We start from the raw sequence: 14,827 nt of genomic DNA on the forward strand, positions 1-14,827 counted from the left end.
CTCTGGACCACCAGGGAAGCCCAGATGTACTACTTTTTAATCCCGATTTTATAAATGCATAAATCGAACTGCAGAGAGGATGAGTAATATGCCCATGGGCACACAGTTCACCAGTAGCAGAGCCAGGCTTTGAACAGAGCATCACTGTCATACTCAACAGCCTTGTAGGGTTTGATGCTATGGTCAAAATAAGTCAGGCTGATGCGGGAGGCCAGAGAAGATCATGGATTCAACATTCAGAGGAGTGGGGCAAGGCTTTTCAAAAGAGATGATGACTGAGGTGAATCTGAATCAAGGAAGAAGCTGCCCAGATGAGGATGTGGCAGAGGGGGTGTGTGTGTGCATTTGGAAGGGGCAGCAACACATTGTGCTAAAATTATAAATGGATCAACCAGCCCCCTCTTTGGGGACACCTTCTCCATCTCTCTGGCAACCACAATCAGGACCCCAAGATTTCCTGCAAAGGAAACCTCAAGTACAATGCACACTTCATTCCCACCATGAGTCACGTTGTATGCCGCTGGGAGCCAACTCAGCCTCAGTTTTAACTTGAAATGAGAAGCACCTTAAAGCAACATATTGATTTTAAGTTTAGATGTATACAATACATTATATTAGCATCCCAGAAGTTTTGACACGTACATTAATCACTGAATTTCGAATGAAAATATCCAGGGGGCATGCGATTAAACCACACAAGCAAAGAAGAAAAGACAGATCTGCTATTTCAGTAAGTGTTTTTTCTTTCATTTTGGTTGGAGATAGACAATAAAGTACAAAGTGGAAAGGCGAACACTTAAAATTTGGACTGCTTACCTGAACAACTAGGGAAGACACAGACTGCCCTGGATTTCTTTTTTTCTTTCTTTCTTTCTTTTTTTTTTAAGCCCCCTCATTCCATAAAGTGTCCTTCAAAGTAAACACGCTGCAGTCTTTCACACTTAATCCAGAATCAAAAGATGTTGGAAGCAGACCTGATATTAAGGGTCATCAAATAAACCCTCTCCTCACTCCCTTCATATTCCAAGTCAAACAGAAGCTCAATCCCATTTCCCAAGTTTCAACAGCTCAGTGGTTAAAAGCCAAATACTTTGAACAGAGTTTTTGACTTTATTTTTAGTCTTATATTTTGTTTGGTTTTTATCATCTCTAGCTGAATTTTAAATGCCCTCCACAAGGAACACCTACAGGGTAGCTGAGAAGGAATAAGCTTTGGGATCAGACCAATTTGAGGGTCAAGTTCAGTCTTCCTCTCTTGCTGTCTGTGGGACTGTGAGTAAATTACTTCCCCTCTCTGTGCCCGGGTCTCCTCAGCTTTAAAGACCACTAGTGACACCTCCTGCACGAAGGTTAAATAAAAGTATCACCGGGGAAAGTACTTACTGCAGTCACCAGCACATGGTAGGTACTTAGGAAGTGTTTCCTTTCCCTCTCATCTGTACTACACATAATTCAATCCCTGCCTGTCACTTCAAAAGGACTTATGATCATTTTTTGTTTACAATAAATGCATGCTTTTGGAAAGAAGGAGGAAAAGAGAAAAGCAAGGAAATCTCATTCTGACACTCAGAAGCAATTACATTAACATTCATTTTATTCTCCCAAATGGCTCACACCAGTCAGCATGTTAAAATACAGCGCTTGATGAACTCTACCTTGGGCACAAGATTCCAAAGATAATCTTATCTTTAAACATTTCCTCTAAGCAAACTAAAAAAGGCCATTTATTCTTCAGTGCATTTTATATTCTGATTTAAAGTCAATAAGGTTTCACAAAAACCACCGTTCAGTTGTCCCCTCTTTGCCTGTAGTAATACCTCAGTTATGATGGTGTATGCTCAGAAATTAATTTTTGAGATAACTTATACCAAATCCTTTAAATACCAAATACTGTTATATTTAATTTTAGCAATTTTGATGTAACTCATTTTAGAAATTATACTCCCATGCCTTCTTTCAGCAGAGTTTACAGACTGCAATTTAGCTCTTCCTTGATGACTCACTGTAACACTTCTGAACATAAGTTATTGCTTAGTGCTATTATGCCCTGATGCTCTCAAAGACCCCTGAAGGCTGAACAACTCCAAGTTCCTTCACTCAGGATCCAAAGGCTCCGCCTAATGGATATCCCTTGGTCCACCCCACAGAGAGGTTCCATTCAAAGGAGAGTCTCAGTCAGGTTCTTCAGTTTTCATAGTAGAACATCAAATCTCACCATCCTCTTAGTTGACATTAAAGTACACAGATGCGTCTTTAACCAGAAGAAACTAATCACCTAGTATGTGGCAAGTATTACAATAGATTGTGTTGAATTTGCTTACTTTTTATTTTTTCATTTAATTTTCATTACAATTTTCTTATGGGTTGCCTATGATCACTGTTTCAGAGTTAAAGAAACTAAGATCAATACAGGTAAAGTAACATACTATATCCTAGAGAGAAGTTGAGATTATGACAGGGTTATCAGAAAAGTGTTGCTGAAATTGTATACCATAGACCCCATGTGGAGTTAGGAAGGGAGTTACAGAAAAAGAGGGCTAACTGATGGACCTAGAGATGATCATACTAAGGGAAGTAAGTCAGAAAAAGGAAGACAAATACCACATGATATCACTTATATGAGGAATCTAAAATATGACACAAATGAACTTATCTACAAAACAGACTCGCAGACATAGAGAACAGACTTGTGGTGGCCAAGGGGGGGGGGCAGGGTAGGTATACAGTGGGAGGTTGGGATTAGCAGATACAAACTACGACACATAGGATGGATAAACAACAAGGTCCTACTGTAGAGCACAGGGAAATATACGCACTATCCTGTGATAAACTGTAATGGAAAATAATATGAAAAAGAATATGTATATCTGAATCACTCTGCTGTACACCAGAAACTAACACAACATTGGGAATCAACTATACTCTAATTTAAAAAACAGGGCAAATGGATTAAAAAAGGAGAGATCATTGGCCAGAGATTTCTGTGAAGTCAAAGAATGGCATTAATAGGAAAATCTAGCAAGCAAGCTGAGAGAGGAAGCTGGGTTCGATGGATTATTTGGTGCATGTATAGCAAGTGTGATGCGTGCATGAATGTATGGCTGAGTAGAGAAGAGGAAAAGCTGTCCCAGCTGAGAAGGTGAAAGCCAAGGTGCTGCGGGGGTCATTTAGCTGGGCTTGGAAGGCATCCAAGATAATAGCAGGACTTGGGGTGCGGAGGAAAACAAGACCCAGGTACCAGAATGACCAGTGCCTGGAGAGCAGTGTGTGGGCAAAAGACCAGTACATGACTGGTCAGGCCGGTAGGTACCAGTGTAGCTGGCACCCCACTGCCATTTTCCGACAGCGATGCTTTTAAGAGATGAGCAGAAGGTGTGGCTAAAGGCGGAAGTGGAGCCACAGCAGGGCTCCTTGGGTTCTAAGCATTACAAGGTTTGGGGAGATCCTTCTATAGTATGTTTTCATGACTCCCTTATGGGAACAGACATTCTCAGAGGATCAAAGGGTTGTATGGCTGAATGTCATAGCCCCCAAGAAGCAGCTGTGGAGACATTTGTTTGTCTTAAAGGAAGACTTGGAGGGGGCGCTAATCAAAATAAGTGGAAACATCCATTAGAACGTAGTGGGTGCTACTGGAGCTTCATACTGCTCCCCTCTCCCAGGCTGGCGTGCCCATCACTGAGTTGCTGAGTGGCTGATAACAACCCGTCACTTCTCTGTTCTAAGAATTTTCCTCAGCTGACAGGAGCTGCTTTGCCCAGAAATACTTGCGTGGATATACCTCTCGGAGTTGGAGCCACAGATGTGGCCTTGCTTCAAGGTGGAAAACACGTGTTCCCTAGAGCTCCCTGTGTGATCAGGCTGAGATTAGATGAGGCTGCACCCACACCTGTACCTATGCCTGTCTTCTTCCCTGTCTATTTCTGCTCTCCTCACTCCCTCTGAGGTTTCAACTGAAAGCACCCTCTCAGTCAGTCACCTGTACAAGAGCCATCTCAGGATGTAAGAGGTAGGTCTACATCGCAGAGCCTGAGACAGGAAGCAGGTAGGACCACTCCACGGGGCCAATGAACTGTCCAGGGTCACTTGACTAATAAATATCAGAACTAGGATAACCATCCAAGCTGGTTTGTCTGGGACTGAGGGGGTTCCCAGGAGGCAAGACGCTTCGTTTTCAAACTGGAACAGTCCCAGGAAAAGAAGAGAAGTTGCTCACTCTAGTCGGAACTGGGATTCAAACCCAAGTCTGGGGAATTACCTGGTGGTCCAGTGGTTAGGACTCCACGCGTTCACTGCTGAGGGCCCGGGTTCAATCCTAATCAGGGAACTAAAATCCCACAAGCCACACTGCGTGGCCAAAAAAACAAAAACAAACCCAAGTCTGTCACATTCTAAACGGCGTCCTTCTCTAGACAGTGCTCTTTCATTTACATGAGTGTGGCCTCATGTATAACCTGGGCACCCGCTAGCTCAGGCACCACCAGAAAATACATCACCACACGGTGCCCACAGAGGGACGTTTGTAGGCTCTGAGGCAGCCCCATCCCTCTCTTAGAAACGGTATTCTTACTTGGGGTCCATGGGAGGGCTTCAGGTCATCTGTAGCCCCTCTCATAGGGCTGTTCTTTCTTTTCCTTTTTTTTTTCTTTTTTTTTCTTCTTGAAAATGCCTGTAGATTTCATCAGGTCCTCAACGTGCTCCTCGACATCATCAAGGTTAAGAGCCATTGTCCCAGAACACATGGCTTTTATTTCCGGATTAAGCTGAACAGTGGGGTGCTGTACTTCTGTCTCATACTTCCGGGTCTCAAGCAGAGCTGTTTCCCAGTTCAATGGCCACACACCCACCTCTGCGTTCACCAGAGCATAGTGGGTAGAAGACATCTACCTCAATCCTCAGGCTGTTCTCATCCTAGTCCTGGGAGGAAAGTTTCTTTTTTTATTTAAACTGAAACTTGAAAGATATTTGTCAGGGCTGGCTGAGGAGACGGGAAGGGGAGGTGGTCTCAGGGAGCGGGTAGAGCAGGGACAAAGAAGCGTGTTTCAGCATGGCCCTCAACAGGACACCAACCTGCTGACCAGGAGCTCTAAATGGTACTTAAACAGGACTGTGGTTATTTGTTTTCACTGAAAAAGTGTTATTCTATTATTGAAGATTCCTGGCATTAATTCTTCTGTATGTGCTTTGATAAATACTGGGCACGTGCTCATTGAGTGCCAGGAAATGTTCTACGTACTTGTGCAGCTATAAACATGACAAGTCCCTGCACCATGGAGCTTACCATCTTGGAAAGGAGAGAATTAATTTTTTTTTTAAAAAAAAGTAAAGCAATACATCCGTAATAATATTCAAACAGGTATATAGTGATGAATGCTATGGAGAAAAAGAAAGCAAGCTCTGAGGCTGGAAACCAGAAGGGGCTGTTTGACTAGGGTAGCCCAGGGAGACCTCCACAAAGAAGAGACTTGGGTGAGGGGAGGGAGGGAGCCATGGAAATATCAAGGGGTGACTTTCCCAGCCAGCAGTGTGAAAACAAAGCAAAAAGCCCTTAAGGAAAGAGGAAGCTATAGAGTGTGTGTTTTTGTATTGTTTGTTGTATTTTTTGAATGGGTTGAATGGGCAGTGCTAGCGACCTTGTGAGTCTAAAAGAACATTTTTATTTCCTCATTCTATATATTCCCCTGGGGGTGATCACATCTACTCCCATGCTCTGAATTAGCATCTATGTGCTGATGATTTTCTAAGTTCAGATTCAGTCAAGAATTCCTTTCCAAGCTTGACTGATGTCTCTAATTGCCTAAAATGTACATGGATTTCCTCAGAGACCTAAAAATCTACTTATTCAAAATAGAAGTCATCATTTTCCCCTGAAAATCTGTTCTTTTCCTTGTGTCCCCAGCCAATAAACGGCAACAAGGCCAATCCATCAGACCAGGTCAGAAAACTAAGAGTCAACCTTGATATTTCTGCATTTTTAGGTACTGTATTTTGAGTCATCCACACTTCCCAATGCTCAATTGCCTTAATGTCTCAAGTTTGTTCTCCTTTCTTCATCCCTGTTACCTTAACTTTGTTTGGGACTGTCACTACCTCCATACAGCCTGGGTTTCCTGCAGTGGCCTCCTATCATGTCTCCATGCTTTTTGGCTTGCTCCCCTCCCATGCATCCTCTCTAGGGCAGCCAGAATCCAAAATGTCTATCTGTATCTGTCATTTCCCACTTTAATATCCTCCCACTGCTGAACAAAGCCGGAGGCATCACATTTGCTGATTTCAAATTACATTACAAAGCTATAGTAATTAAAGCAGCATGGTACTGGCATAAAAACAGATACATAGAATAATGGAACAGAAATAAACTCACACATATATAGTCAACTAATCTTTGACAAGGGTGTCAAGAATACACAATGAGAAAAGGATAGTCTCTTCAATAAATGGTGTTGGGAAAACTGGATACCCATATGCAAATAAGTAAAACTCAACCCTTATATTACACCATGCACAAAAATAACTCAAAATGGAACAATGACTTAAACATAAGATCTGAAACCAAAAACCTCCTGCAAGAATACACACACAGTGGGAAAAGCTCTTTGACATTAGTCTTCGCAATGACTTTTTAGATATGACACCAAAAGCACAGGCAACAAAAGCAAAGATTAAATAAATGGGACTACATGCGCAGCAAAGGAAACAATCAACAAGAGTAAAAAGGCAACACACGAGATAGAAGAAAATATTTGGAAGCCATACATCTTATAAGGGGTTAATATCCAAAATATATAAGGAACTCATACAATTCAATAGCAAAAAAATAAAATAAAATAAAAACAAATGTTGGCAAGGATGTGGAACAAAGGGAACTCTGGTGCACTGTTAGTGGGAAGGTAAATCAGTACAGTCATTATGGAAAACATCATGAAAGTTTCTAAAACAAATTTAAAGTAGAACTACCATATGACTCAGCAATCCCATTTCTGGGTATGGGTCCAAAAGAATTGAAATCAGGATCTCAAAGAGATACCGGCAATCCCACGTTCACTGCAGCATTATTCACAACAGCCAAGATACAGAAACAACCTAAATGCCCAGCTATGGATGAATGACTAAAGAAAATGTGGTATATACATCCAATGGACTATTACTCAGTCTTAAAAAAAAAAGTAAGAAAATCCTGTCATTTGTGACAATATGAAAGGACGTGGAGAATATAATGCTACGCAATATAGGCCAGACACAGAAATTCAAATATTGTATGATCTCACTTAAATGTGAAATCAAAGAGAGTCAAACTCATAGAAGCAGAGAGCTGGGGGAGGGGAAAACAGGGACACAAGGGGTCAAAGGGTACAAAGTTTCAGTTCTGCAAGATGAGAAAGTTCTGGAGAGCTCATGCGTAGAATGGTGACTATAGGTAACAGTACTGTATTGCATACTTGAAATTTGCTAAGAGGGTAGATCCTAAGTGTTCTCATCATGTCTGATTTTAGTTTTACCAAGATCGCTCTAGCTGCCCTGCGTCAAGAAGCAGAGATGAGGCAGGGATGTCCATTCAGAGCCTAGCGTGCTAGTTCAGGCAGATGAAGGTGCTGAAACCAGAGTGAGTGTGGTCAAGCTGGAAAGAAACCCCTGAGTGTCACCCATGACCCCTCCCTCCTCTTAACCTACATCCACAGTCAAAAGTCCCTAGAGTGTTCCACTGATATTCTTCTGATAAAGGATGCAGTTTGTTCACTTATCTGACACTTCTCCATCTCTCCCACCTTAGGATTCCTTCTGTCACTACTTCCTGTCCATCACTTCTCTTCATCTCAACTCTCCTCCTTGAATTCAAGACTCTTATCTGAAAAGTCTCCTAAGAGGCCATCATGTTTAGTGCTTGATCCACCTTCTCAAATCCAACCTCTATTCTGAAGCGAGGGACGGTGTTCTGCGCAACTCTAAACCTTTCCATGGTTCCCAAGACCTTCAGGTTAGAGGACAAGCTATTTAGTCTGCCTCAAAAGACTCTCAAAGATGTGGCCCCTATTCATCTCCCCAGCCTCGAGAGACGCCACTGCACTTTTTGTGTTCCAGCCCTGCGCATTCACGTCCCTTCTCTGTGACCTCCCGAGTCCAGGCTTTTGCATGTTCCTTCCTCCTGCTGAGTCCCCTTCCCTCCACTTGGAAATTCCTGCAGGTCTCTTTCAGGCCCTCTCTCTTTTCTGTGAAGCCTTCCTTGACAGCCCCTCCTAGGAAACGTATCAAAAGTCTCTTCTCTTTGCTCTGCAGAACCCTGCCTTGCCTGATTCACTCTTCTGTTTCCATGCCTGATCCCTCTATTACAGGGCGCAGGTCTTTGCCTTGTTCACAGTTGAATCCCCTGCCCTGGTGTGATGAGTGACACATGGCAGGCTATGGATTCAGATTTCCAGTCCTGGGCACAGACAGTGTTTCTCCATCCACACCAGAGGTGGACGGCTACGGGAAAGAGCCCTGGTCCACAGAGCTAATTTCCTCTGTGATGCTAAAACCTCCCTCAGGAATTGCTCCTGAGATCAGTGTGCAGCCGTCTAGAAATGATTCATGTTTGAACAGAAACATTTGGCGTTGCTGAGCACCCGGAGTCTGGGAAGCTCAGTGACTATGAGAGATTTCCGTGAATCCCCTGCAGCTCTTGCAGGTAAGACAGGGTTTCTTCATACAGTTTCTTGTATTTTGAATGAAAGAGATCTTCCAGGATGGACAGAGCAGCTGAACATCTTGCCTGAGGTCAGATAAGAAGTGGGGTGAGACAAGGAGAGATAGCAGGGTGTATTCAACACCTGCCTAAGTCCCAGGGTCATCTTGGGGACTCCAGCCTTCTAGACTGGGGACAATTGTAAAAGAGGAGAAATATGGTGGGGAGGATATGGGTATACAGTGCGTTGAAATGTAACGTCTAGACAAGTGATGAGTTTTGACCAAAAGGACAACCTGTAAGGCCACAGAGGTAACACTGGCAAGGAGAAAAGTTAATCAGGAGATGGAAGCACTGAAAACAGAGGGAGATGGGGCCACTGAAATCACCCAGACAGTTTATTGATGAAGAAACTGAGACCCATAAAGGTGAGGAGGCCAGGTCAACAGTCCTGTGAGAGGTTAGGTTCAGAGTTGGAGGGAGGACTCAGCCCCAGAATCTAAACCTTGAGCGTATTCTACTTTTTCCCGGTATCTCACGTGGAAAGAGGGCTCTCGGAAACTACCACTATCTTCTTATTAGTAATTTCTCTCTCTCTCTCTCTTCCTCCCTCCTTCCCTCCCCCTCCCTCCCTTCCTCAAAAAGGTAAGTGAAATAGAGGGATAAAGAGAGACAATGCATTTTGGGACATTTCCCAAAAAAGTTGCAAACTTCTATTATGGGCAATTGTATCTGTCATTTGGAAATTACAGATATAATGTATTATGTGTTGGGCATGACACTTTTCCTAACATATGTCTTCCCAACTCATCTTGAAAGGTAGCTGTCATTATAATGGTACACAAAGAAGGCAAACGGCTGAGGGGGCAAAATGATGCACTGAAGGGCACACGGAGCTCATAAGTGCAGGGCCAGCATTACCAGCTCATCTTGTCTGATGCTGTGTAATTAGACGTAGACATTTTGCTCATTTTCCAGGACAAAGAAAAAATTGTAAGAAATAATGTACTGGGTAGGGTAATTTACAGTTTATGAATTGCTTTTACTGCATGGTTTTCCATTCACTCCAAGCACTTGGCATCTCTGTGAGATGGGGATCACCATCCACATTTAACAAATGAGAAAACTGCGGCACAGGAAGACCAAGGGTCCTAGTCCTAGGTCCTCTTAGAACCAGGATTTCTCCAGTCTATGTGCTTTTCCAGTACACTGGAGCTGAAATCAAGGGAAAAAATGGAAGGGAGAGAAATACATTTTCAGTTTAAAATACTCCATCAGATGTTTCCAGCAAATGTTATATGAAGGCCATTCAACACCAGATTACCATTATTCTAAAGCACCCACTTGAAAACAAATGAGCATTTTTAAGGCAAAATATGTGTTTTTGTTCTCCTTCTCTCTGCTTCAGCGGGTTGACCCTAAATAACGCACAACCACCCAGCGAGCATCCTTCAGGCTTCCTGTACGGGCTGCGATGGGGAAAGGCAGCTCGGCCAGCCTTTTGCGGGCCACTTCCAGTGCCGGTGGTTATGCTGCAGGTAAGGCTTGGGCCCACATTCGACAACCAACCATCATGGCAATCAGTATGCCAGGTGCAGGGGCCACAATCGTGGTAGAATAAAACCAAGTTCCTGTCCTCAGGAAGCATGAAATCTAGAGAGGGGGCAGCACGTGTGCGAGCGAAGACAACATGACCCAGCACAAATTGTCACGGAGCAGGTCCAAAGTGCAGTGGGAGTACAGGGGAGAACCCAGGAAGGCTTCCCGTAGGAAGGGGCATTTGAATTGGGTCAGGAAGGGAAAAAGGAAGTGAGAAATGAAATGGTCATTCTAGGCAGAGGCCAGCATGAGCAATATCAGGGGTAGAAAAGAGCAGGGAATAGTATAAGACAGTCCAGCCATTCCATCAAGCTATAAGCCTTCGGTCCAACTGGGCAAAAATTGGGTAAACATTTGGAATTACAGAGCACAGCTGGATGAAGGTGAATTTTGCCCCAAGGAGTTCACAATGTGTCCGATGTATCCATTTAACCAACATTTAAATGAGTCCCCTCTATGTGCAAATCCCTTTTTATGCCTTAAAACACTTAGTCCAGCTCCATGGTGAGCAGACCTCAGTGTTCCCAAACTAGATAACTACCACATTTGATGTCAAAGCCCTTGACCTTCAACATCTGTAAGCAAGGATGACATGCTGTGTTTCCTCCGATAAAGCCCTCTTTATATTCCCCTGATTGTATCTTGGACTGGACTACAGCATATCAGCTATGAGTCACTGACCGATATTTCTACTCCCTTTTCATAGCTGATGCCCGCTGAATGACTTGCTGATCTGAGGAAGGGGTTTTCTTTAGAAAATGATGATGATTCCTTTTATTTGCACTAGACATTAGGTTTTGAAAAGTCCCTTCCCATCCACCCTCCCCATCATGCCCTGGCAAACTGGAAGAACTGTTAGCATCCCATTCTACAGATGAGAGAAGGGAGTCTCAGAGAGGTGGGGGAACTCAAGGTCACACAGCAAGTGTATGAAGGAATCAGAGCTCACATCCATGTTTGACTCCCAAATCATGCCCTCCTTTCTCTACCCCTTACCATCTGCCTGGAATACAATAATATCATCCTCATTATGACACAAATCCCAAATGAAATGCTGGTCAAATCACATCCCCTCAGGCAACACAACCACAGCATAAATTAAAAACTCAATTAAAGGACATGGCCTCTTAACTAGGACTGATCACTGTCCCCTGAGGCCAGAGTATAAAGAGAGGGCCTATAAAAGTCAATGGCTGCCCATCTCGGATATTACCCAGAGACCCACTTACCCACATGCAAGAGACTTTAGACTCAAATTATTCACCTAACTTTATCTCCCTCCTGTACGGTCTTCTGGAGCCCTGGCCCCTGCCGAGCTGGGTTTGGAATCATGCCCAAACCTTTGCCCCTCCCTCTGGCCTGTAGACGAGGTTAACAGTCCATCACTCTGTGGGAAGAGCACTGGTGCTTCTCAGCTCTGACACATCCCTTAACATCAGGAACCTCAGAACCTGATGGAAAAACAACGCCTCCCTAGTTCAGAAAGAGAACTGAAGCTGAATTCTCTGGCTGTTTGAAAGTGGGATAGTTTGCCAATGGCTGGCATCCCCTTTGGCCAAGGGGACAAAGAGTGTTGTTATAATCCATGGAAGTTTTGTTTTGCTGACAATAGTTGGGGGGTGGCTAGAAGTGAGTTAAGGAAATAAAGAGGGGGGATTTTTGGCTCTTAGTTTATCATTTTATGTCTATTCTCACTCCACCCCTTAGAGCCAAAGGCAAGAATGTGAGAAACTTGAGGGATACCCCTGGGTCCAAAGATGGTGATAGTTACTACTCCCCTTGTCTAAATATCCCTTCCAGTTGCTGGGTTTAAAGCTGACTTTACAAAGCAAGACATGTTGTGTGCTCTGGTCCCTTTCCATGTCAAATGTCCCCCATCCTTGTCCCCAGCCAAGCCACAGGGTCAGCCTGGGCCACAGAGAATCGCTACCACTGCCCCATTTCACCCCAACATGATCTTCTCGTCAGCCTGTGCTGGGTCAAGGACTCAGAGAACCTGCCTGCAGAAGGGTCTGGATGTGCCCTCTCAGCCTCCATCTGGGACTTCTGCAGGGACCCAGAATTAACCCAGCGTCTCCCCACCAATCACACCGGATTTCCCTTCTTGTCCTCTCAAGACGTGCCCAGATGTGCCTTGAGACTAGAGGACAGAGAGATTGGGGGAGACATAAGGAGATAAACCACATTTCGCGGCAGAATCCCTGTTAAGTAATAGAAAGCCATCCAACTAGCAACCACGCTTCCAGAAACGTCACTGCCACAGAGGAGAGAGTTTTGCAGCTGCCGACCCCGGAGTGCTCTCACCTACCTGTCTCCCACTGCAGAGCTCCCCTCTCTCTCCTCCTGGGCCACTGCTCCTGGGTCCCTCACTCTGCTCTTTTTTGCCTTCTCCAGCCGCCAACACTTGCAGCGGCAGCGGGCGGACCGCGGAGTCCGGGCACCTGCGAGCTGGGTCTCGGGTCCCCGCAGCAAGGCTGCCTGGAGGAGGAGCGAGAGGATGCTGCCCGCGCCGCCGCCGCCGCGGTGGTGCTGATGAGGTTGCTATGGTTATGGAACTCCGCAGCTGCCCCCTCTCGGCGCAACAGCTGCCCGGCCGCGGCCTCCTCTGGGCAGCCCCAGTGAAGCGGGCCGGGTGGCAAGGCTGTCAACACGGTGAAAGGGACTCACCGCCACCCCTGAAAAAGGGAAAAGACCGAGGGCCTGCGCCCGCGCCTCTCAGCTCGCGCCCGCTGGCTCTGCTCACCTCCGCGCCCTTGCTCCTCTCCTTCCCTCGCCGGGACGCGGCCAGACCCCGGCGCACGGCGCGCAGCGCGCCCTCGCGGCCTGGAGAGCCCTTCCTGCCGCCGCCGGCTGGCCCGGCTCCCCGCAGCCCTGCGCAGCGCCCTGAGGCTGCGCGTCCGGCTGGGAGGCGCGGCGCCCGCTTCCCCAGCCTCAGCCCTCCCCGCGGCGACTCGGCGACGGGAGCCCGGGGGCCGGGCAGCCTGCCCGGGAGCCAAACCCCGCCCGCTCGCTCGGCCGGCCTGCGGGGGCGCAAGCAGCCCGACCCGACGCCCACCGGCCCTCGCCAGCCAGTCCTGGCCGCGAGCATGCTCAGTCTCCGCAGCGGAGGTGCCCTTCCGAATTGGAAGATGGGGATGCAGGAGAAATAAAAAGGTCCTCTCCAGACCTTACCCCCAGGGAGGGGGGGACAGATGACCGGGGATGAGGGGGGTCGGTGGCGGTAAACTTTGAAGAGGGACCCAGAGGCAACACAGTAGATGCCTGAGAAAGGGTTAAGGCCCTACGCAATCAGTATCTTCAGTATGGTCGGCAGTGGCTGTCAACGAACGGACTAACGCATCATTTGCTAGGCACCTACTTCCTGCTGGACACTGAGGGTTCAGAGATGTCTAAGATTCTATCCTGGGCTTCCCTGGTGGCGCAGTGGTTGAGAGTCCGCCTGCCGATGCAGGGGACACGGGTTCGTGCCCCGGTCCGGGAAGATCCCACATGCCGCGGAGCGGCTGGGCCCGTGAGCCATGGCCGCTGAGCCTGCGCGTCCGGAGCCTGTGCTCCGCAACGGGAGAGGCCACAGCAGTGAAAGGCCCTCGTACCGCAAAAAAAAAAAAAAAAAAAAAGATTCGGTCCATGGACGAGGGGAGAAGATTGTGGCGGGTTAAACCGACCACCATCTACTGAGCATCCTTCACCAGGCACTGCACATGGAGAGGTCTCTAATTCTCCCCACCACTATGTTAGGGAGGGCCCCTGGCACTCACGATGAAGTTGAGAGCCTCAGAGACAAAAGCCAAAATTGAGACTCCGCTACACTGGGCTGCACTAACTCACGGTCCAAGAGGAGATGTGGATTGTAAGCCAGCAATTACAACCGGGGTGACTAGCATCTAACTAGTTAGGGAGGGTGGGAGGGGAGGCAATCAGGGAAAGGAATCTGAAAGAAGGGACAAGAAGAGGCAAAGGGAGGGGAGGAGAAGGGGGTAGAATGTTCCTTGCAGAATGAGAAGACCAAGTATGCAAAGGCCTGGAGGCAAGACAGCCAGGACTGGGTTTTGATCCCCACTAGGGATCCAGTAGAGCTGAAACTGAGTGTGCCAGGACAGGGGAAGCAAGTAATGAGCTTGCAAGAGCAGGAGCTGCACATCGAGGGCCTTGGAACCCAAGGGAGGGGGTTGGAATTTGACCCTAAGGACAAGAGGGAGCCACTGCAGGAAATTAAGCCCGGGAAAGGCTGGGTCATCGTTTTGGGACGTTCTCTGTTGTTAAAGGGTATGTGGCGGGGTGAGGTGGGTATTGAGGCTACAAGGAGTATCACGAGTTGCCTGTTGCTGCGGCCTGGCCAGGGCAGAGGAAGGATGCATTCTTCTGCCATGTGTCCTCCCCGCAGCACCCAGCCAAGCCCCGGACAATGCATGTTCTCAACGTCTGCTGAATGGCAAATACGTGAATGTTTAGTTCTCCATAGAGAAAAGGGGTACCTGTCTTTCACAATTTTCGTTCTTAAAATGTGGTTAAAATCACATGACATCCTTTGGCTACGAACATTCCATTTTTATGCAGTCCTATTTG

The 14,827-nt window shown here is 46.6% G+C and overlaps 1 protein-coding gene across 2 annotated transcripts in view; it reads right to left on the reverse strand.

The window, feature by feature from the left end:
* Positions 1-13,127, reverse strand: part of FAM135B (family with sequence similarity 135 member B) — a 269,866-nt gene extending 256,739 nt beyond the window's left edge. The window contains exon 1 of one of the 2 annotated variants that reach the window (XM_060287086.1): positions 13,005-13,127. The gene's annotated coding sequence lies outside the window, so the exon portion shown is untranslated. Of the gene's footprint in view, positions 1-12,569 lie in introns of both variants that reach the window. The other variant, XM_030876275.2, reaches the window with a different exon arrangement.
* Positions 13,128-14,827: the final 1,700 nt, after the last annotated feature.

Source organism: Globicephala melas, chromosome 17 (assembly GCF_963455315.2).
Source record: "Globicephala melas chromosome 17, mGloMel1.2, whole genome shotgun sequence".
In the NCBI taxonomy this organism is placed as follows: domain Eukaryota; kingdom Metazoa; phylum Chordata; class Mammalia; order Artiodactyla; family Delphinidae; genus Globicephala; species Globicephala melas.